Raw genomic sequence first — 23,886 nt, forward strand, 5'->3', positions numbered from 1 at the left:
TAAATCAAAGAAAAAGGTGCACAAGAAAAAGCAGAGGTCAACACTTTTGTAAAAAAAGTGCAAGGCGAAGCATGATTTATTTTAAGAGCGCCGGGCTCCCACCCATGCAATTTGTAAAGGTAGATGGGCGGAAGGAAGGAAGTTAGAAAGATAGGATGACAATGGGAAAAATGGCCTACTAGGCCACGATCGGCCATGTAAAAAAGGGGATAAGGGGATGACCGCCCAAAAGGGATTTAGGGTTTTGTATATAAAGTTGAAAAGTGAATGAGAAGCCCATTCTTGTGTGTGGCCAAAAGTAGCTCTCTTCTTCTTCTTCCTCTTCTTCTTCTTCTTCTTCTTCTTCTTCTTACTTGCTTGCTTTCTTGCTTCCTCTTCTTCTTCTTCTTATTCTTCTTCTTGTTCTTGTTCTTGTTCTTGTTCTTGTTCTTGTTCTTGTTCTTCTTCTTCTTCTTCTTCTTCTTCTTCTTCTTCTTCTTCTTCCTTGAGCTTGCAGTGTCGAGCATTTTTCTGAAAACTGAAATCCCCTAGTCAAATTGTAGTTAGGTTTGATTTTTTGCTAGTTTAGTTGTTGTGTGACAGTTTGTTTTGTTGTTTTGTAATTCGAATTATTGTGTTTGTCTAGCTTAGGATTTGTTTCTGTCATTTTGTTTGATTTGTTGAGTGTGAAACTTGATAGCCTTGGTCGAGCTTGGTATTTTTTTGAACAGGATAAAGTTGGAGTTTGCTATTAGCTACCGAATATTCAGGAGCTAGATATGTATTCTTGTTGAGACTCTTGCATATCACGAGCACTTATTGATGCACTTCATGTTACACTTATTGATGCACTGCACTCGGGGGTCATCTCCTGTCCTTATCAAATGTTTCCATGCCATGGGTTGGGATTAAGCACATTTTGCACTATCATTGAGCACTAGCATGGCATGAGGTCCGTTGCAACTATATGCAGTAAATTTTAGATGCACGCGCACATGAGAGAGCACCTATCATTGAGCACGCACATTTCTTGCACGCACCATTTGGGATGTTCATCACAAAGTTAGGAACCTCTGGTTGAGAGGGTAAGGTGGTTGGGAGAGTTCGAGGGTCATGAAGGATGCCATCAATTGTGAGAAGGGTTGTTCATATTTGGTCAACATCTTGAGGACCACCATTTTCTAGAGTGATGTGAAATTATGGGCGGGTGGAACGGAGTATATCATATCTTCTTATGAGAGTTGAGAGGTGAGGATAAGGAATTTTAAATTAATAAGAATTGTTTTTTGCATTTTGCATGACGCACGATCACATCTAGATAGGCTAGGCACGATTCTTCAATGCATACATTATTTTGTGTGTAGCATGGATTGATTGATTGCATATCATAGATCAATTGCATTTTTTAATCAAATCATGTATGGTTGAGCACGAAGTTCCTTCCAAATCATATTTCTACTAGGACACATTGCATTAAATAAAATTCCAAGAATGGTTTCTCTCCTAGCATTCAGAAAGATCCAGCTGCTCAGATTGAAGCAAGAATTTTGGGCACGGGTAAAACCATTACCTCATAGAGATTTAGAAGGACCGGTTCACTAGGTTTACTCTAAAGAATGTCTGTCACTTTGAAGGGCGACTCAAAGCCTAAGCTCAATCAATCTCTCGTTGATAAGACTTACAGAACAAGAGTAACTATCCACATCTGTGAGGAATTCTGGATGGAGATCCGTGCAAAACCTGTCACAATTTTGTGTTCTTTTTGCTAGATGGAGTTATTCCTAGTAGTGATGTCTTTGATGAAAAGAATGATGATCTAAATTATGCATAGCAAGAAGAGAGGCAAGACAAACAAGAATACCAATTGAAGACTGTGCAAAGGTTTAAGATCATGCTTTGTGATCCTCGTGTGAGCTGTACAAGGATTGTTCTGCGCAACAATGCATGCCAGGGTCTGCTTCAAGTTCGTGGAAGACCAGCTGTAGCCTATGATCAACAGGGTCTTGTATTTGCTATAGCCATGGAGAGAGGAGCCATTAAGTTTTTTTTATCCTAGGTCATATGACAAGGGACCATTTGACATGTTCCTCATTGGTGGTGACACTGCAGAAGTGTCACGAATGAAGTTTAGTAATGATAGAAAAATGATGCGCTTATCGACTACAAGCAGCCATGTTTATGTGTTGGATGCCTACAGTGGCAAAAACATGGGCACGATCAATTCAATGGATTTCCACCGCATAGAGGATTTGTTAGTGATGGCTAGTGATGATGAATCCATCCGTTTATATGATACAGCAAATGTAACGCTTGTAAAAATGGTTTTCTATGCATCTAAGAAGGACTGGATGATTCGCTGCGGTATCTTTCACAGTATGAAAATCGCTTTCTCTAGTATTTTAAGGGCCATTAAGACCACAAGATTCTCTTGTTGGAGACATTTTATGGTTGAGCTTAGAAATTAAGAAAATCGCCCCACCTTGGACTGATACAGGCATTGCCATAGGACAAAGTTCGAGATCATGGACCAATGGAGGTCTTATTTTGCAAAAATCAGGAGCAGACATATGGACTATCATTGAAAAGTCCTGATCCTAGCGGCCACAGATTTCCCTTTTAATTTTAAGGAGAAACAGAGTGAGATAGCAGAAATCCTGTTTGCAAGAAGGCTGCTGAAGTTACATTCATGCAATATCGGTGCTACTGTGCTGAGTGGATCAGTGGTGTGACAGACGTGACTGATCTCAGGGAAGAGAGGCGCTTATTCCGCTGTCCCCCGCCATGTCTTCTCCTAGCAAGCGCCGCGAGATGGACGTCAGAATGTAGAGTTCCCACTTTTATGGGTTCGTGTAGATCCTCAAATGGAGTATCTAGCTGAAACTCAACTACAGCAGCCGGAACAAATGTGGATAAACCAACTAGAAAAGGATAGGGATGTGGTGGCACAGCTTCAGGCTATCACTGCATTGGTGGGGCGAAGAATTCCTCGCCCAAAGAAAGGAAACAAATTAGATGGAATAGAAAAAGTAGACCAGTTACACACAGCAGCAGCAGATGGACGTCATGAAACTAATGATGAGCGACTACAAAGTGGAGGATGCAGATGCACCGAGAGCGAGAGGTTTCTCAATCGTTGCTTCTTCCGGGCCAAGAATCTGTATCCCTCTAACAAGAAACAATGGAAAACAACTGAATCGAAGAGGATCAAATAAAATAAAAGAATGAAGGAGGAGAAAGATTTTGCATAATCTCTCTTTGGCGCCAACAGACAATAGCTCCGAGAGAGAGAGAGAGAGAGAGAGAGCAAGAGCGAGCGAGTGCAGCTGTGTCTCCATTATGACAGGTGCACCAAAGAAAGAGAAAGGATTCCTACCTCAAAGAAACCCTAGACCACACAGCTGACAATTCCTGATCAGTATAGAGTATCAGGGCAAACCTGCTGCATTCTTCTCAGAGAGGCGGATCGAAAACATGGATATGAATTAATAAAGCTCAAAGTTAAGAAAACCTTAGCAGCGCACATAATTTGGGGAGAGATGACTCGGTCTTCTAGAAAGCAGGATACTGAATGCTAGAGAAAGCACCGTCGGAGACATGACGAGCTCTCTGCGTGATTCTGGAATTTGCATAGATAAGTATTTGTGAATGGCCATGGACGTTAGAAATTGAGACAGAGAGAAGGGGGAAAAGGTAGCAAAGTTGTTTTCACAGAAATGGTAGTGGAGGACACCTTGTCTGTCAATGTTTCAATTTCCAAAGAAATGAACCATTTCACGAGTCAAAAAAACGCGATGTCAAAGAGTTTACTATTTATGATATAAATCATGGGATTCTTATGAACACAAGAAGAGTCTCACTGGAAGTTATATGAGATATTTGCATATAAAATTCAGGCATTGTTATTCAAAAAACCACCTTAGTTATACAAGTTTTTTTGTATTTAGCATATAATTTGCAGTTATACCATGTATATTTATGAAAAATAAGTCGATGGGAACCTATAACTTGGACATTTGGAAGTAATTGACAGTCTGCTGGATAAATCACATTAATTCAGGTACAAAAATATGGTCAGAACCCAAAAATAATGCCAAAAATTGTCAAAAGTCCACTAGGTCCACATAGGACCAGAAGTAACTGACTTAGGTGGCTAGCAAGTGACCTAGGGTGGTCAAAAAGTGACCAGGGACTGAACAGAGAGCAGCCCGCGTTTTTCAACGCAAAATGCAGGCTGCACTGTCTGAGGGAAACTGGAAGAAAGCTGGAGCTGAGACGCATGAAATGGAGCATGCAAACTGAAGATTAACAGGCCCAACTACTGAAGATGTAAACATGGTGAGAGCTCCACTTCTCTGCCTCTTTGGTCTGACGAAAATGCATGCTGAAACTATCTATAAAAGAGGGAAAATCTGAGAGAAGAGTATTCAGCCTGCTCTTATGCACGACTTCTCTCATTTTGTTTACCTTATTCTTGGTCCAATGAAGCCCGACTTGTACCCAAGTACTTGAGGGACTTTGGGGCAAGAAAAGGGTGAGGATATTCAAGACTTATGGATTGTTATGGGCTGAAATAACCAGTCATAAAAAGGGAAGCCCACTATTTTGATCTATTTTTATGAGCAAACATGGGTTTTTTATGGTTGTAATGGAGGAAAATGACCTCTTTTCTTCAGGACATTGTTCATAGATGATCAAAAGTGCTTCTTCTTGAATTTATGCACTCATTTTGAACTTGATTATGGGCTGGAATTTTCTGTTTTAAAATAGGGCTGAAGCTAAAATTATACTTTTCCCATTCATTTCATGTATCTTTGGCCCAAATCTTGGATGCATTTGATTCTATCAACAATATACTTGACCCAAAGGATTGAAACCTATCTATGTACATGAAATAAATGCCATTAGAGCTTGCATTTGACATTCATAAATGAATTGGAAATCTGAAAATATCCTTTATGAAATGATGTATGTATTCTAAAGCATTTGATGTAATCAAGTTATTCTTATTCCTTCTGTTCATGTATGCTATGTACAAAGTGAGAAGGCTTGAATTACTCTTCTGTACCTAAATCATTTCTAAACCCCGAATCTTATTAAAACCCAATCCATATTTCCTTTCTGAATCTTGAATCCTAAACTCTTCTTCTGCACTAAAAGCCCCGGTGGTAGACCTTCAACTCTTAACGCGACGACAGTGGTGAACCCAACGTGAAGGTCTGGTGCGGAAGAAGAAGTCCAATGGGAGAATCATCAAGCTCGGGAGGAGATGCTTTGCAACAGTTGGTTCCTCTAATGCAAGAGAGCCAACAACAACAGTTGCAATTTCAGCAGCAATTGCAATTGCAACAACAACGGAGACAAGAAGAAGAGCGGATTGATGCTGCTGCCATTAAGGCCTTAGAAGTAGTTGGGCATGAGCTCAAGCAATTTAATGGGCAAAATGTGTCCTCTTTTATCTGCCACTACACTGACAAGAAGGTCTTCTTTGGAGTTCCTCAACATGCCTGGAGCCGTTACTTTGCCCGCCTGGCTGTGCATGGTCTCTAGGACTGAATTCATGGTCTTTTCCAAAAAGATGCAGGATGGACTGTGTTCAAGAAGGCTCTTTGAGAAGAATTTTTCATTGAAGATTTTGGCCTTATGACAAAGAAAATCTTCACCGAATGGGTCGAAAGGCACAATAAGGGTCTAACTACTACTGCTCTTCATCGAGAATTTGAAAGCAAATTTGCCCAACTAGATCACGATGACCAACAAGGTATGGAAAGTCAAAAGATTGAATTATTTTTAAAAGCTGCAGATTCTTCTCTTCAGGAGAAATTGACTGACCGACTTGAAGACCCTGACTCTGAGTCGGAACTGAAGACTGCTTGGAGTGATGTCACTGAAGCAGTTAATATGATTGCTCGAAGAGAGCAATTGCACCTAAGATGGGGATCAACCCCTGTAACAACTGATTCTGTGAAGGAGCCTGTTCCAGCTTCTCGATCTCCTATCTCTATGGCCGAGCAATCAAGAAATTCTGTTGTTCCTTCTCCAAAGAAGGATGTTATGGATGAATTAATTAAAAGTATGCGGGATCTCCATCTTAATTTAACAGAAATTAATTTTAAAGTAAAAAGGCTTGATGTTAAAGTAGAAGAAAGGGGTCCGTCAACCGCCCAAAGACCTGCACGAGAAGGCTTTAAAAGACGCTGCATTTGGTGTGATAGCCTTCAACATGATAAGAGGGAGTGCGGAGCATTCCGTGAAGCTGAAGCACAAAAATTAGTCTTTTGGAAGGATGGTAAAATTCATGCAACTGAAACCGGACTTCCTCTTGAGCCAAACTTCGGTAACGGCGGCATGAAGAAAAGATTGGAGGATTTGGCAACAAGAACAGCCTATGCAGCTGTTGATGCTGCAACTTATGGGTTGCAAATTGAGCCAACTAATGAAATTGTTAAAGCATGTAAAACTAATGCAAAATCTAAAGTGTGGACGCACACCTTGGAATGCATGGAGCAAGGCAAGGTAAGTAAGGATGATTTAACCACTGCCAGTCAATGTATTCAAGGGAGAACCGGATGGTCCGAGCCTGTGGATTCATTTTCAGCTTTTGCCCGGCTAGCTGAAATTAATAATCAAGAAGCCATGATAGAAGAAAAGAGAAGAAGAGATGAAGATGTTGCCGGTCCTTCCTCTTCAAGACCGACTAAACGTATAACAAGAAGTAAACCAGATCAACAGAAGGCTGCTAAAAATCCGTCGCCACCAGAATTTGACATGGGAGATGCCTCTCAAGCAAAGAAGACAGAAGGAAAAAGAAAAAGCAAACATCCCAGTTACAAGTTGCAGTCTGACATAGAGACTGCAACGGATCTTAAACGGATCCTAGAAGAAAGAATTCTTGGAAGTAGAATTGAATTTACATTAGGTGAAATTCTCGGTATTGCAAAACAAGGATTTCATGATGTAATAATTGATGTAATTAAACAAAAAAGACAATATGTTGGTGAGGAAACTGAAGAATCTGTACATGCTTTTTTGCAAATACTTCATGTGTATTTGGAGAATGAAGAGAAGCTGAAAACTCAAGGGATTCGATTGGAGGCAATCAAAGAATTGATTGCAGCCATAGAAGCCAAAGATGAAGACATTTATGAAGCAGAAGCTGAAGAAGCCTTAATGGTGCAAACTTCTCAATCTAAAGTGCAGCCCATGCATAAGAAAGAGACTTTTCTTCACAACATGCAGGAAGAAAGTGAAACTCACTTTATTCCAAGTAGTCACTATTCCCGTACCCATTGGGCAAGGGCGACTACTGAAACTGTTGTTAAAAGCGATGAGAAAGAAACTCCATGCATTGCCCTTATAGACCATGGTTCAGAAATTAATGTTATGTCAAGAAGTCTCTATGACAATGGTGGATGGCCCATTGATGTGGACCCAGGGTGGCGCATGAAGGCAGCCAATAACTCTTCTGGCGATCTTTATGCAGCATGTCCTTATGTACAAGTTACTATTGGTAATGTAAAAGATGAATTTCATTTCTTTGTTCAAGATTCTTGCAGTTATCCAATCATTCTTGGACAACCATTTATTTCCGAGTCTCGTTTAGAGACAAAGGCTTTTGATGATGGTTCATCATATGCTTGGATAAGGAGCAAGGATAATGATAAAGTTGTTCAATTCCTAACTGTCTGTGTTAATCACCATCAAAATAGGGATCGATTGAGAGATCATCCTGTTCCTCCTAATGCCCGAGAATTTAAGGGTTTTCGGGTAGCGCTGCTATAAGTGGAGGCTATGGCAGTGCATCATGTCACAAAAAATTGCCTCCACATATGAAGGAGGCAATGCCAAAAGCTGATTTGCAAGTTTTTTCAGCCAATGGAGTGGGCTGTTATAAACAGTTTTCAACCGTGAATAGGGTTGAAAGAAAGTATTTGAGTCATATGGAGCAAGAGCTGAAGCAAATTGATGTTTTACCTAAAGAAGAAGAAATTTCAGGACTATTTTATGGGTTGAATTATAATGATACAATGGCTGAAATTTATACAGTCGTTCATGCAGAAAATCAAGCTGAAAATCAGTCCATACAGGTATGTACATTGGACATGTATGACATAATTCAAGAATTTGCAGATTATGAAGCTTTTGGATAGCCAAACAAGGATGAAGCAAGAGTAGAAACAAAATATAAAACAGTTGATAAGAAGGTCAAGCCGGTAGCTACTCCTCTACCACCTGAAAGCGAAGGATTGGCAGAAAGGGTATCCAAACAACCAAGCCTTCGTGATCCTAAAGATATTGGTCACCAATTTACAGCTGAAAGTCTACAAAAGCTGAAAATTGGTGAAGACTCTTTCCTCTTGCCAGCTGAAAAACAAATCTTCATGCAGATGTTAAAGAACCATGGTAAAGCCTTTTCATTTTAGCCGCATGAAATCGGCTGTGTGGATCCAAGCATTGTGGCACCAATGGTAATTTTTACGGTCCCACATGTGCCTTGGAATCTTAAACCAATTCTGGTTCCAAGGGCTCATTTGCTTAAGTTATTGGAACTTTTAAATGAAAAGATAAAAATGCAAATATTGGAGCCATCTTCAGCTCCATATTCCAACCGATGGTTTACCGTACCAAAGAAGAATGGATCTTTACGATTCATTCAAGATTTACAACCCGTCAATAAAGTCACTATTAGAAATGTTGGATCAGGACCAAATGTGGATGAGTTTGCTGAAGCTTTTGCAGGTAGGGCAATCTATTCCATGGGAGACTTATATTCAGGCTACGACCAATTTCAACTTGCTTTGGAAAGCCGTGACATTACTACAATGAAGACGCCTCTTGGCCTAGTCCGCATGTGTACTCTACCTCAAGGGGCTATGAATTCAATAGCTCACATGATGAATGCCATGCATAAAGTATTGAGGGATTATATTCCTCAATTGACTCTTCCTTTCCTTGATGATGTTCCAATCAAAGGATGTGAAGTTCATGAGAAAAATGAAGAACTCAATGAACTTGGATGTCGAAAGTTTGTTTTTGATCATATTAATGATTGTGCTCAGATCCTATCTAAATTAGAGGAAGTTCATCTTACTCTTTCAGGAGCTAAATCTGTTTTTGGAGTTGAATAAGTCATTGTGGTCGGTCATATGTGTGGACCATATGGCCAAAAGCCTTCTCCATCTAAAATAAATGCAATAAACAAAATGCAAGAAGAATGTACAAATATTTCAGAAGTGAGAATATTTCTTGGTGCATGTGTCTTCTACCTTATTTGGATACCACATTTTGCTCATGTTGCTGAAAGTCTTTATCAGCTTCTAAGAAAGGGCCAAAGGTTTCTATGGACAAAAGAACACACTCAGGCTATTCGAAAACTCAAGAAAATGCTGACTTCAGCTCCCACTTTAAAGAAGGCTAACTACTCTAATGGACATCCCATTAAAATGGCCTTGGTGCCCTTGTCAAATCATCAAGTTTGGGCATTTGACTATTTAGATCTTTATGAATTTTTGTTGACTCTATATTGATGCATACTAGTAATAAAAATTCTATTGATTAGGTTTTCTCAATCCTAGTGTTTGAACTAGTATGATTATGGTTAGAAAATTGTTGTGCTCTCTAGTAATTGCCATATGTGCATGGTTATGTAATATATAGGAAAACAACAATTTTATTGGTGATTAATTCAATATCTACACCAACATGAACTTGACTATTACATAAGCCACCCTGCATGCATTCATGTTTTAAACCCCTTAAAGGACTAATGTGAGTGATTAAGCATATATTGTAATAGGATATGATAACTTAAGTTTATTACTTCATGACTATTTGGTTTGCCCTACAAGTTGTGCTCACAAATAATCTAGGTGAGGGATGCAAGATGTGTTGCTAAAGTAACTGCTGATAGAGGAGAATTGGATGCCGATGAAGCTCGCCATTTCTTTGCTCAATTGGGAATTAAGCTATCTCTTACTTCAGCCTACAATCTTGAAGGCAATGGTAAGAGTGAAAGAGGTCATCAACCAATTCTTAAAGCTTTAGCAAAATCATGCAAAGGAAAATTGAGGGAATGGCCTAAAATGCTACCATTCGCATTATGGGCTCATAGAACAACCCATAATGCAGTAATAGGATATATGCCAGCTGAACTCATGTATGGACATCCACCTATTATGCCTATTGAGGAATCCATTGTCACATGTAGTATCTTGCCTTGGGATGAAGGCATAAACATGGAAGAATTGCTGTCTTTACGCATAAGGCAACTTGAACGAAGGCCAGAAGATGTTAAAATAGCCATTGAAAGGCTAAAAACAGCAAGATTAAAGAATAAGAAGAGGTTTGATAAGCACCATCAACTCCGTCCAAGAGCTATTCAAGAGAATGACTATATTGTTATTCAAAAAACCACCTTAGTTATACAAGTTTTTTTGTATTTAGCATATAATTTGCAGTTATACCATGTACATTTATGAAAAATAAGTCTATGGGAACCTATAACTTGGACATCTGGAAGTAATTGACAGTCTGCTGGATAAATCACATTAATTCAGGTACAAAAATATGGTCAGAACCCAAAAATAATGCCAAAAACTGTCAAAAGTCCACTAGGTCCACATAGGACCAGAAGTAACTGACTTAGGTGGCCAGCAAGTGACCTAGGGTGGTCAAAAAGTGACCAGGGACTAAACAGAGAGCAGCCCGCGTTTTTTGGCGCAAAATGCAGGCTGCACTGTTTGAGGGAAACTGGAAGAAAGATGGAGCTGAGATGCATGAAATGGAGCATGCAAACTGAAGATTAACAGGCCCAACTACTGAAGATGTAAACATGGTGAGAGCTCCACTTCTCTGCCTCTTTGGTCTGACAAAAATGCATGCTGAAATTGTCTATAAAAGAGGGGAAATCTGAGAGAAGAGTATTCAGCCTGCTCTTATGCATGACTTCTCTCATTTTGTTTACCTTATTCTTGGTCCAATGAAGCCCGACTTGTACCCAAGTACTTGAGTGACTTTGGGGCAAGAAAAGGGTGAGGATATTCAAGACTTATGGACTGTTATGGGCTGAAATAACCAGTCATAAACAGGACAACCCACTATTTTGATCTATTTTTATGAGCAAACATGGGTTTTTTATGGTTGTAATGGAGGAAAATGACCTCTTTTCTTCAGGAAATTGTTCATAGATGATCAAAAGTGCTTCTTCTTGAATTTATGCACTCATTTTGAACTTGATTATGGGCTGGAATTTTCTATTTTAAAATAGGGCTGAAGCTAAAATTATACTTTTCCCATTCATTTCATGTATCTTTGGCCCAAATCTTGGATGCATTTGATTCTATCAACAATATACTTGACCCAAAGGATTGAAATCTATCTATGTACATGAAATAAATGCCATTAGAGCTTGCATTTGACATTCATAAATGAATTGGAAATCTGAAAATATCCTTTATGAAATGATGTATGTATCCTGAAGCATTTGATGTAATCAAGTTATTCTTATTCCTTTTGTTCATGTATGCTATGTACAAAGTGAGAAGGCTTGAATTCCTCTTCCGTACCTAAATCATTTCTAAACCCCGAATCTTATTAAAACCCAATCCATCTTTCCTTTCCGAATCTTGAATCCTAAACTCTTCTTCTGCACTAAAAGCCCTGGTGGTAGACCTTCAACTCTTAATGCAACGACAGCGTCAAGAAAAGCATGGAGTTTTTAATAGCTTTTAAGGCTATTTTATAAAGCTTAAACTTTTGAAGTTTAAAAATAGTGTGCCTTAGCATGTTAACATTTCACCTTGTAAAAAGCCTAAGGCTTTTTTGGAAAAGCAAACACTTCTTCAACGTAAGGGAGGATGAAAAAACTATAAAAGGAGAGGAGAGTGGCGAGTTAGGGGCCCCCTTCCCTTGTATCTTCTTGTCATCTTGTGAGAGATGTGAGAGGAGGGTCGCATGCGAGAGATCTTTGGACGTGCTATTGTGGAAAAGGAAGAAGTTAGACTTTGTGGTGCCAAGCTTCAGATCGAGGCTATTAAGGTATGAGAATATAATTTATTTGGTTGTTGTCAAAATTTTGGATATTTCCTTTGAGTTGTCTTGTGTGGTTGTGAGTTTCGTAGAATATTTAAATTTTCCAAGTTGAGTTGTGCATTCGACAAGGTCAAATACTTTAACCGGCACTCCTTTACATCTTGTTATCGGGTTGTGATTGAGGCTAGTTCTCGATCACTGCTCGTGTAACATCTCTTTTTTGGTGCCCCCACTGAGGAGTGCCGAAATTTTGACTTTGTTCGAGATTTGTGGATTGATTGCTTGTTTTTAATCAATTTTTAAATGGCTAGTTCTTTTCCTGATTTTTATAGTAAAAAAGAAGAGGATCCTCAGCGATTCCTTGAGAAATTAGAGCTTGGATGCATTATCCAGCGAATAAATGACTCAGCATTGAAACTTTAAATTCTGAAATTTCAATTGTTAGATGAAGGTCGTAACTGGTTTGAAGATTATGAAAATACCCTTAGACTAAGAAATCCTCCTGTTCATATGGAATATGAAGCAACTAAACAAGCGTTTCTTGACCGTTTTAAAGAAACTGAGACTTCACATGACCTTTGGAGAAAAATAGAAACATGCCAAAAGAGAGAAGACCAGACCATAGAATTTTTTGCCATAGAGTACGCTAGACTTTGGGATCATTGGAATGTATCTTTAGGCCCAGGAGAGAGCCTCAGAAATGTTAAATATTAAAAATTTCATTGAAAAATTACAAGGAGAGGTGAGGACAAAATTGGAAATCAAAGAACCTAGTACTTTTGATGAAGCTGTAATGATTGCTATAGAAAAAGAGAGAAAAATTGAGAAAATTAAAAAATGAGAGTCATTTAGAACAAATATAGAAAATAGAGACCAAACTTGGCAAAGGGAGGAACATAATTATCAAGTTTTAGCTACACAAAATACTCAACTAGCACCAGAAGTTGAAGATCAATTATCTGGACAAATGCAAAACATGAGGCTAGGAGCATTGAGAGGTCGACCCTTAGAAAGAGGTAATGGAGGACTAATAGGACAACCAAATCAAGAAAATTTGAGAGGGGGAAGAGGAGGAAATGGTAGAGGATATTTTCATAGACCAATGGTAACTTGTTATTCATGTGGAGAGATAGGTCATATAAGTTACAAACTGTCCATATCCACCTAGGGCAAGAGGGGATATGTATCCTTTACCTCAAAATTTGCTGAACAGACAGAATGATTTTGGGATAGAAATAAAAAATGATTCTATTTCTCAAGAATCTAAGTTAAAGGAGGAAGAAAAAGGAAAAAGTACCATAAATTATATTATTTTAGAAAATTAAAAAAATAAGAAAATAAAACTGTTGATGTTATGCCTACACTTAAAAGAAGAAGAGATGCTGAGAGAGATGAACCTGAAACTAGTAAGGCTGGTGAGGAAAGAGGGAGAAAAACAAAGAGAGGAGAAAAGAAAGAGAGAAAAGAAGAAAATAGAACGAGAGCACCTAGAAAACATTATCATACTACTGATATTCCTTTGGGAGAAGGAGAAAGTGACTATGATCTAAAGAAAGATATGATGGGTAGAAAAGCTTATATTATATCTTTTGCTCAGTTGATGGAGTTGTGCCCTAGGATGAGAGGACAATGGAAGAAATTAGTAAATCCGAAAGGGAGAGAAAGGAAAAAAGGTACTGTAAGAGTTTTAAGTGTAGAGGAGTTAGCAGATATTTGTCCTGTAGTAGATGCTTGGTACAAAAACCAAAATATAGGAGAGGCATATATAGATGGAGCACAAGTCAGTGTGATTACCCAAGCATGTGTAGAACAGTTTGGACTTCGAATACTGGCAGGATCCGGTTTTAGAATTAGGCTTGCAAATCATGCTAAAGTGAAATGCATAGGAATAATTCAAAATCTTGAAATCAAGGTTTGTGGAGTTGCCATGAAAATTACTTGTCATGTTATGACAGCAGGGTTAGGAGTGTTTCCGCTTATTCTGGGTAGACCCTGGCTTAGGAAAGCAGGAGCAATACAAGACTGGGGGAAAGGAATATTAACAATTTATGACCATAGAGGAGTAGCAAAGAAGTTTGATATGGCCTCGAGAAAGGAATTAGTGAATGAGGATACTAGCGAGGAAGAAGAAGAGGAAAGTGATAGTACGAAAGAAGAAGATGAAATTGAGGAGGGTAGTTCAGAAAGTGATTCAGATCCAGAAATTTCATCTATAATAATTAAAAATAATAATTTAAAAAATGAAATATCTTTAGGAAACAGAATAAGGTCAATAACTCATATAGAACCATCAATAGTTACAAGGGTATCAAGAAACAAAAAAAGTCCTAATTTAAATCTTCCTTCTAAAGAAAAAGGACTCTTGTTTCTGTTAAAAGATGAAGAATCAACTTCAGAAGAAGAATATTCAAAAAAAGTCAAAAACATAAATGTTAAAACCAAAGGAAATAAAAAATATGGGTCTTTTAAAGATGATGAAGAAGGAAAATTAGAGGAATTAGAAAAATTAATGGAATCACCACAAGTTTCAACAAAAAAAATAGAGTTTCTAGAAAAAATGTTAAGTCAAGATTTGATAGATGGAGAAAGAAAACAATATCATTCACTTATAAATAAATATCCCAATCTTTTCGTAACTTCATACTTAGAAATCAGAGGAATGAAAGAGGAAGAGCTAAAAATAGAACTGAAAGAAGATGCCAAGCCAGTATGTCAAAAGTTAAAACCCCTAACTTCAGAACAAATATCAGTTTTGAAAGAAGAAGTAGATAAATTGTTGCGGGCCGGGTTTATTTATCCTATAGAAGATTCAGAATGGGTAAGCACAATAGTTATAGCATCAAAGAAAGCGGGAGGTTGGAGAATTTGTGTTAATTATAAGCCTCTAAATGCCGTCACAAAAAGGGATCATTATCCGCTGCCATTCGTAGAAGAAATCTTAGATTCAGTCACAGGTTTTGAAAGGTATAGTGTTTGTGATGGATATTCTGGATATTTTCAATTACCCATTGCTCCAGAAGATCAAAAGAAAACGACTTTCATAACACCATGGGGTTTTTTTTGCTATAGAGTTTTACCTTTTGGACTTAGTAATGGACCAGCCTAGTATAAAGGGAGGATAAATAGAGTACTAGCACCTTACCTAGGAAAGTTTGTTAGAGACTTCATTGATGATATCTGTGTTCATAGTACAAGATTAGAACATTGTGAAAAACTTGGAAAAGTATTTGAAAGATTGGATAGTTATGTTTGTCAACTAAATCCAAAAAAATGTAAAATAGCTCAACCAAAAGTGAAACTTCTTGGTCATGTAGTTTCAGAAAATGGAATAGAACCTGATCCTGAAAAAGTAGAAGCCCTAGTAACCTTAGTATCACCTGTAGATACCAAAAAACTTATGACATTCATTCATAAGGTAAGATATCTATCAAGATTCATTTCTTTGGCGTCTCAATTACTCTATCCATTATAGACGGTAGCCAAGAAGGATCCTTTAGAGTGGACTAAAGAGGCTGAAGAAGTGTTTCAACAGGTGAAGGAAACTGTGAGTCATGCATCATCAGTTCAAGCACCTGATTGGGAAAAGGAGTTTTTTGTTAATCCTTCAGTTGGGGAAGATGCTATTGGAGCAATTCTAATGAACAAGGAAGGAATTCTAGATATATGAGACCTATCTATTTCGCAAGTCGAGTGAAGTTGCAAATAGAAAAAACATATATAGAAATAGAGCTGGTAATGTTAAGTGTAATATTTGCTTGTAGAAAGTTTAGGAGATATTTACTACCAAAATCCTTTACTATTTTAACAAGCTATACACTATTACCACAGTTGGTGAATAACTCAAACTTATCAAGAAGAGTTATAAAATGGATTGTTGAACTAGAAGAATTTCAATATAAATTCCAGGTTGAGGATTCAACTAGGGCTTCAATAGCATACCTTTTAACCTATAGAGGAAGTTCTTTTTTACTTAAAGGAAAATTTGGAGAAAAAGAAGAAGAAAAAACAAAAATAGAAAACTCATTCTTGATGTATTTTGATGGATCTTATCGTAAGGCACACCAAGCATCTTCAGGAGGAATAGTGGTTTATGATCCTCAAGGAAATTTAATAAAAAAAGAAACAGTTAAACTTGAGGCAATAAGTAATAATGAAGCTGAGTATGCAACCTTACAAGCAGCCATTATGCTTTGTCGAAGAATGGGAATTCGAAGGTTGAGAATTAGAGGTGATGCTTTACTATTAGTAAAGCAAATACTTGGAGTTTGGCAGATAAAAAATCCCAAATTGAAGAGGTTGTGTAATAGAATTCGAAGAGATCTAAAACAGTTTGAAGCCTGAAGTTTGAAACATATCTCCAAGGAAGAAAATCAAGAAGCCCACAATGCGGCCCAATTAGCAATTTGTCAAGTGTTTGTAATGAAAGCAGATCTTCCTCTCTATAGGTGAAGAGAAGCTCTTGACCTAGAAGAAGAATTTTTGTTAACAGGAAAAGTACCTTCAAGTATTCAAAAAAACAAAAAGTATGGGTTTTTAAGAAGAGCTGGAAGATATAAAATGGTGAACGATGTTCTTTATGCAAAAGGAGTGGATTTAATTTTAAGAAGAGTACCCTAGAAAGAAGAAATATATCACATTTTAGAAACAAATCATGAGGGGGCTTATGGGGGACATTATTCTTATAAAATAACTTTACAAAAGATTTTAACTAAAGGATATATGTGGCCAAGCATACAAAAAGATGTTAATCATTGGTGCAAATCCTATCATAAATGTCAAAGAATGAGTAAGAGGATATTGAAACCTGAAACAAGAAAAACAATTCTTGCATATGACATTTTTGAAAAATGGGGAATTGATGCAATTAGTCCATTACCCCATACTTCACGAGGAAAAATATATATATTGATAGCCGTTGATTATCTTTCTCGATGGGCAGAAGCTAAGGCTTTAAAAAACATCAGAGCCATAGATGTGGGAAAATTTATTTATGAAGTTATATGCTGTAAATTTGGAACACCTTTAGAGATTTTGCCAAATAGAGGACCAGGTTTTAAGGGAGAATTAATAGACTATCTTTGTGAGAAAATGAAAATAACAAAAAAATTTGCTTCACCATATTATCCTCAATGTAATGGTCTCAACGAGCCATTTAACGGGGAGTTAATAAGAATGCTGTCTAAAATAACAAAAGATCATCCACAAACGTGGGATATTGAATTGCCAAGTGCATTGTGGGCTTATCGTTTAGCAAGAAAAGAAAGTACAGGCTATTCTCCTTTTAAACTAGTCTATGGAAAGGAAGCCTTATTACCTATAGAGATAGAAATACTGGCTTTAAGGATGATTGAAAAGTTGACTGAAGGAGAGGAAAAAAATGATTTCACAGAAAGGTTGATACAATTACAAGAAGCACAATTAAACAGACAGGAAGTGTGTGATCAATATGAAAAAAGTCAAGAAAAAAATGTACAAGAGATTAATTAAAAAATAAAAAAAGGGGATTTAGTTTTGAGATACAATAGTAAATTGGATCATAATTTTCAAAAGAAATTCCAAACAAAATGGAAAGGACCATTCAGGGTTTTTGAAGTTTTTAAAAACGGAACTTATGCATTAGAAAATTTGGATGGGAAAGCACATAAGCAGAGGATAAATGGATGTAGATTAAAGAAATACATATCAAGGTTAATGACAATACAAATAGAGGAGTGGTCAGAACAACAATTTCAACAAAAGAATGAGGAAATTGAATGGATGATAGATGTTGCATCATTATATGAAAGCAACTGCTGCACATGAATGTTTGCAGACTAGGGGGAGGGCTAAATATGTCAAGCATTTTTCTGAAAACTGAAATCCCCTAGTCAAATTGTAGCTAGTTTGATTTTTTGCTAGTTTAGTTGTTGTGTGACAGTTTGTTTTGTTGTTTTGTAATTCGATTTATTGTGTTTGTCTAGCTTAGGATTTGTTTCTATCATTTTGTTTGATTTGTTGAGTGTGAAACTTGATAGCCTTGGTCGAGCATGGTATTTTTTTGAACAGGATAAAGTTGGAGTTTGCTATTAGCTACCGAATATTGAGGAGCTAGATATGTATCCTTGTTGAGACTCTTGCACATCACAGGGATTAAGGGTTCACGAGCACTTCACGTTGCACTTATTGATGCACTACAGTCGGGGGTCGTCTCCTGTCCTTATCAAATATTTCCATGCCATGGGTTGGGATTAAGCACATTTTGCACCATCATTGAGCACTAGCACGGCATGAGGTCCGCTGCAACTATATGCAGTAAATTTTAGATGCACGCGCACATGAGAGAGCACCTATCATTGAGCACGCACATTTCTTGCACGCACCATTTGGGATGTTCATCACAAAGTTAGGAACCTCTGGTTGAGAGGGTAAGGTGGTTGGGAGAGTTCCAGGGTCATGAAGGACGCCATCAATTGTGAGAAGGGTTGTTCATATTTGGTCAACATCTTGAGGACCACCATTTTCTAGAGTGATGTGAAATTATGGGCGGGTGGAGTGGATTAATCATATCTTTTATGAGAGTTGAGAGGTGAGGATAAGGAATTTTAAATTAATAAGAAATTTTGTTTGCATTTTGCATGACGCACGATCACATCTAGATAGGCTAGGCACGATTCTTCAATGCATACATTATTTTGTGTGTAGCATGGATTGATTGATTGCATATCATAGATCAATTGCATTTTTTAATCAAATCATGTATGGTTGAGCACGAAGTTCCTTCCAAATCATATTTTTGCTGGGACACATTGCATGAAATAAAATTCCAAGAATGGTTTCGCTCCTAGCATTCAGAAAGATGCAGCTGCTCAGATTGAAGTAAGAATTTTGGGCACGGGTAAAACCATTACCTCACAGAGATTCAGAAGGACCAGTTCACTAGGTTTACTCTAAAGAATGTCTGTCACTTTGAAGGGAGACTCAAAGCCTAAGCTCAATCAATCTCTTGTTGATAAGACTTATAGAACAAGAGTAACTATCCACATCTATGAGGAAGTCTGGATGGAGATCTGTGCAAAAGCTGTCACAATTTTGTGTTCTTTTTGCTCGATGGAGTTATTCCTAGTAGTGCTATCTTTGATGAAAAGGATGATGATCTAAATTATGCATAGCAAGAAGAGAGGCAAGACAAACAAGAATACCAATTGAAGACTGTGCAAAGGTTTAAGATCATGCTTTGTGATCCTCGTGTAAGCTGTACAAGGATTGTTCTGCGCAACAATGCATGCCAGGGTCTGCTTCCAGTTCATGGAAGACCAGCTGTAGCCTATGATCAGCAGGGTCTTGTATTTGCTGTAGCCATGGAAAGAGGAGCCATTAAGTTTTTTTGATGCTAGGTCATATGACAAGGGACCATTTGACATGTTCCTCATTGGTGGTGACACTGCAGAAGTGTCGAGAATGAAGTTTAGTAATGATAGAAAAATGATGCGCTTATCGACTACAAGCAGCCATGTTTATGTGTTGGATGCCTACAGTGGCAAAAACATGGGCACGATCAATTCAATGGATTTCCACTGCACAGAGGATTTGTTAGTGATGGCTAGTGATGATGAATCCATCCGTTTATATGATACAACAAATATAACGCTTGTAAAAATGGTTCTCTATGCATCTAAGAAGGACTGGGATGATTCTCTTCGGTATCTTTCACAGTATGACAATCGCTTCCTCCGGTATTTTAAGGGCCATTAAGACCACAGGATTCTCTTGTCGAAAACACTTTATGGTTGAGCTTAGAAATTAAGAAAATCGCCCCACCTTGGACTGATACAGGCATTGCCATAGGACAAAGTTCGAGATCATGGACCAATGGAGGTCTTATTTTGCAAAAATCAAGAGCAGACATATGGACTGTCATTGAAAAGTCCTGATCCTTGCAGCCACAGATTTCCCTATTAATTTTAAGGAGAAATGGAGTGAGATAGCAGAAATCATGTTTGCAAGAAGGCTGCTGAAGTTGCATTCAGGCAATATCCGTGCTACTGTGCTGAGTGGATCAGTGGTGATAGACATGACTAATCTCAGGGAAGAAAGAGAGGCACTTCTTCTGCCATCCCCCGCCATGACTTCTCCTAGCAAGCGCCGCGAGATGGACGTCAGAATGTAGAGTTCCCACTTTTATGGGTTCGCGCAGATCCTCAAATGGAGTATCTAGCTGAAACTCAGCTACAGCAGCCAGAACAAATGTGGATAAACCAGCTGGAAAAGGACAGGGATGTGGTGGCACAGCTTCAGGCTATCACTACATTGGCGGGGCAAAGAATTCCTCACCCGAAGAAAGGAAACAAATTAGAAGGAATAGAAGAAGCAGACTAGTTACACACAGCAACAGATGGACGTCCTGAAACTAATGATGAGCGACTACAAAGTGGAGGACGCAGACGCACTGAGAGCGAGAGGTTTCTCGATCGTTGCTTCTTCCGGGCCAAGAATCTGTATCCCTCTAACAAGAAAAAATGAAAAACAACCGAATCGAAGAGGATCAAATAAAATAAAAGAATGAAGGAGGAGAAAGATTTTGTGTAATCTCTCTTTGGCGCCAACAGACAATAGCTCCGAGAGAGAGAGAGAGAGAGCGAGAGCGAGTGAGTGCAGCTGTGTCTCCATTATGACAGGTGCACCAAAGAAAGAGAAAGGATTCCTGCCTCAAAGAAACCCTAGACCACACAACAGACAATTCTTGATCAGTATAGAGTATCAAGGCAAACCTGCTGCATTCTCAGAGAGGCAGATTGAAAACATGGATAGGAATTAATAAAGATCAAAGTTAAGAAAACCTTAGCAGTGCACATAATTTGGGGAGAGATGACTCGGTCTTCTAGAAAGCAGGATACTGAATGTTAGAGAAAGCACCGTCGGAGACATGACAAGCTCTCTGCCTGATTCTGGAATTTGCATAGATAAGTATTTGTGAATGGCCATGGACGTTAGAAATTGAGACAGAGAGAAGGGGGAAAAGGTAGGAAAGTTGTATTCACAGAAGCCGTAGTGGAGGACACCTTGTCTGTCAGAGTTTCAGTTTCCAAAGAAATGAACCATCTCACGAGTCAAAAAAATGCATCAAGAAATTTAATAGCTTTTAAGGCTATTTTATAAAGCTAAAACTTTTGAAGCTTTAAAATAGTGTGCCTTAGCATGTTAACGTTTCACCTTGTAAAAATCCTAAGGCTATTTTGAAAAAGCAAACACTTCTTCAACGTAAGGGAGGATGAAAAAACTATAAAAGGAGAGGAGAGTGGAGAGTTAGGGGGCCCCTTCCCTTGTATCTTCTTATCATCTTGTGAGAGATGTGAGAGGAGGGTCGCATGCGAGAGATCTTTGGACGTGCTATTGTGGAAAAGGAAGAAGTTAGACTTTGTGGTGCCAAGCTTCAAATCAAGGCTATTAAGGTACGAGAATATAATTTATTTGGTTGTTGTCAAAATTTTGGATATTTTCTTTGTGAGTTGTCTTGTGTGGTTGTGAGTTTCGTAGAATATTTAAATTTTCCAAGTTGAGTTGTGCATTCGACAAGGTCAAATACTTTAATAGGCACTCCTTTACATCTTGTTATTGGGTTGGGAGTGAGGCTAGTTCTCGATCAGTGCTCGCGTAACAGCGGTTGATGGAGGAAGTGTGAGAGTGTGAGAGCGTTAGGGTGAGGGACCATGGTGGAGAAGCTCTCCATCTTCTCTTCAGTTCTCTTCTCTTCTCTTGCTCATGGCAATGGAGCTTGGAGTGTGGAGCTTGAGAATCGAGCTTGTTTGAAGCTTGCACTTGGATTGTGAAGCTACCAGAGTGCTCAAGAGAGGAGGCAACTTGATCCGGCATGGAGGTAAGCTCTCTACACACGGAGATAGATAGCACGTCAGCTATGTGAGAGGTAGCCATTAGTGCTCAACTTGAAACGGTTGAAACAATAAGTGATCCGTGGGTCTTGGCGGTCGATCGCCTCTACAAATAATAAAAAACAAAGAATCATAAGAGGAAATATCTTGTGGAAAATTAGAATGGAAGCAAAGATTGAGGTGTACACAAGAGGGAGAGAAGAGCTCACAAGTACAAGAATCAGTCTTGCTTATTCAGTTGCTCATGAAAGTACAACTTGGGTCACTCTCACTCATCAGTTGATGTAGACCCATGGGTTGTTTATATAGCCCTAGCTAGCTAGGGTTAGGGTTTTCCCTTCCCCTCATGACCATTCACACTCAGCTACCCTTATCCCCTCCAATATAAGGAGAGTTCACATGCTTACACTCTCAACACCCCCCCCTCAATGACAAGTGGCATTGGATAAAGCATGATAGGATGCCCCCCTTAATCCACAATGAGATTCCTTTACAAATCACGCTACAAAAGATAGTTATAGGTAGAGAGTTTACAAGACTCAAAAGAGTCAATCTTTAGTAGATTGGGAGGCAAAGTTAGCCTCCAATTCCTTAGGTGGTTCTAGAATGGTGGGACACTTATTGGTGATATGCCTAGTATTTTTGCATTTATTGCACTTCATTTTTTCTAGGTACTTCTTCCAACAATTACTTACAACATGCCCTTTTTTATGACAGAAAGAGCACTTTGTAGAAACTGTATGGACTAGCACTTGCTCGTGGAAAGTAGATGCTGAAGTACCTTTGATATGGTTCCTCTTCTCTTCATCCAGACATGATTGGATGGTACTTGCCAAAGTTGGATTAGGGATATTGATAAGGATAGTAACAAGGGTTGGAAAGGCCTTTTTTATAGCCTTCAAAAGGATGGAAATGGCAACTTCATCATGAATCGGTGATTGAATAAAGGCCATCTATGCCATGAACCCCTTCATATGTGAAATAAACTTACTTAGGTCTTCTCTTTATTTATACTCCAAGCTAAAAAATTCAATCTTTAGGAAAATCTCGAAGTTCTTTCCTGTAGCACCATAGAGCCTTTCATGCTCATCCCATTTCTCCTTGGCAATGGAGAGTTGGTCAATATGATGAAATAGGGATTCATCTAAATGAAGCATGATGATGGCTTGAGCTCTTTCATCGTCTTCTACATCAAGGGGATTTGATGGATCAATAACTTTGGTCCCTTTTATGAAGGGCCAGTAGTCCCATTCCATCATTTTATATTTTACCAAGACTTTCCAGGGATAAAAATATTTTCCATTAAACTTGTAAATTTTAGGCCTTACATCTGCATAAGCCATGGCCATAATAGGAAGGTTTTACCTATTTCCCTAGGCAATGGCAATGTCTAATCCTTTACTACAGGTGGCCAAGTATGAACCAAATAACAGGATTGATAGCCTTGCAACTGATAACCAACTTTAAAATTGTAAGGATGAAAAAGGTTGGAAATCATATATATGTAATATCTCAAGGTAAGATTTTGGTGGTCCTTTCCTTTGGACAACCCTTTATTTAAGTTTGACTGTTTTCCTAGGTTTCAATGGGGTGAACTTTGATTGGACATCTAGCTCCTCCCCACCTTGTGGTTTAGTGTATGAGCATTTGTTTGAGAAAGGTCGATTAATGACTTCTCAACTTGGTGAAGAGTCCGTTGAGGAGATCTCAATCACATCAATATTCATGTTTTGACATAAGGCAATAGCACTAATGTCACTAAATGTGTTTTCAGTGCTTAGAAGCACTCAACTCAAGATTGAGATGTTTAGGTATTAACCTTGTCAAGCTTGGTGAGATACTTGACTCATTACCAATGTTGAGAGCAGGCTTCTTGGTGAGCTTATGATGTCCTCCAAGTGTTGAAGCTATTCAAAATTTAGGAATACACTTTGCAGCATGTGCTTTAGTGATTAAAATCAATGTTAATGATTCCCATATTGAAAAAAGTGGAAAATAGGAAGCTTGAAGCTTC

General features: G+C 38.3%; 1 pseudogene; it reads left to right on the top strand.

The window, feature by feature from the left end:
• Nucleotides 1-2,060: 2,060 nt before the first annotated feature.
• On the top strand, nt 2,061-19,737 carry LOC148037030 (protein ANTHESIS PROMOTING FACTOR 1 pseudogene; annotated as a pseudogene).
• Nucleotides 19,738-23,886: the final 4,149 nt, after the last annotated feature.

This window comes from Lygodium microphyllum, chromosome 4 (assembly GCF_053477565.2).
Source record: "Lygodium microphyllum isolate KBCC chromosome 4, Lygodium_microphyllum_v1.1.10, whole genome shotgun sequence".
Classification (NCBI taxonomy): domain Eukaryota; kingdom Viridiplantae; phylum Streptophyta; class Polypodiopsida; order Schizaeales; family Lygodiaceae; genus Lygodium; species Lygodium microphyllum.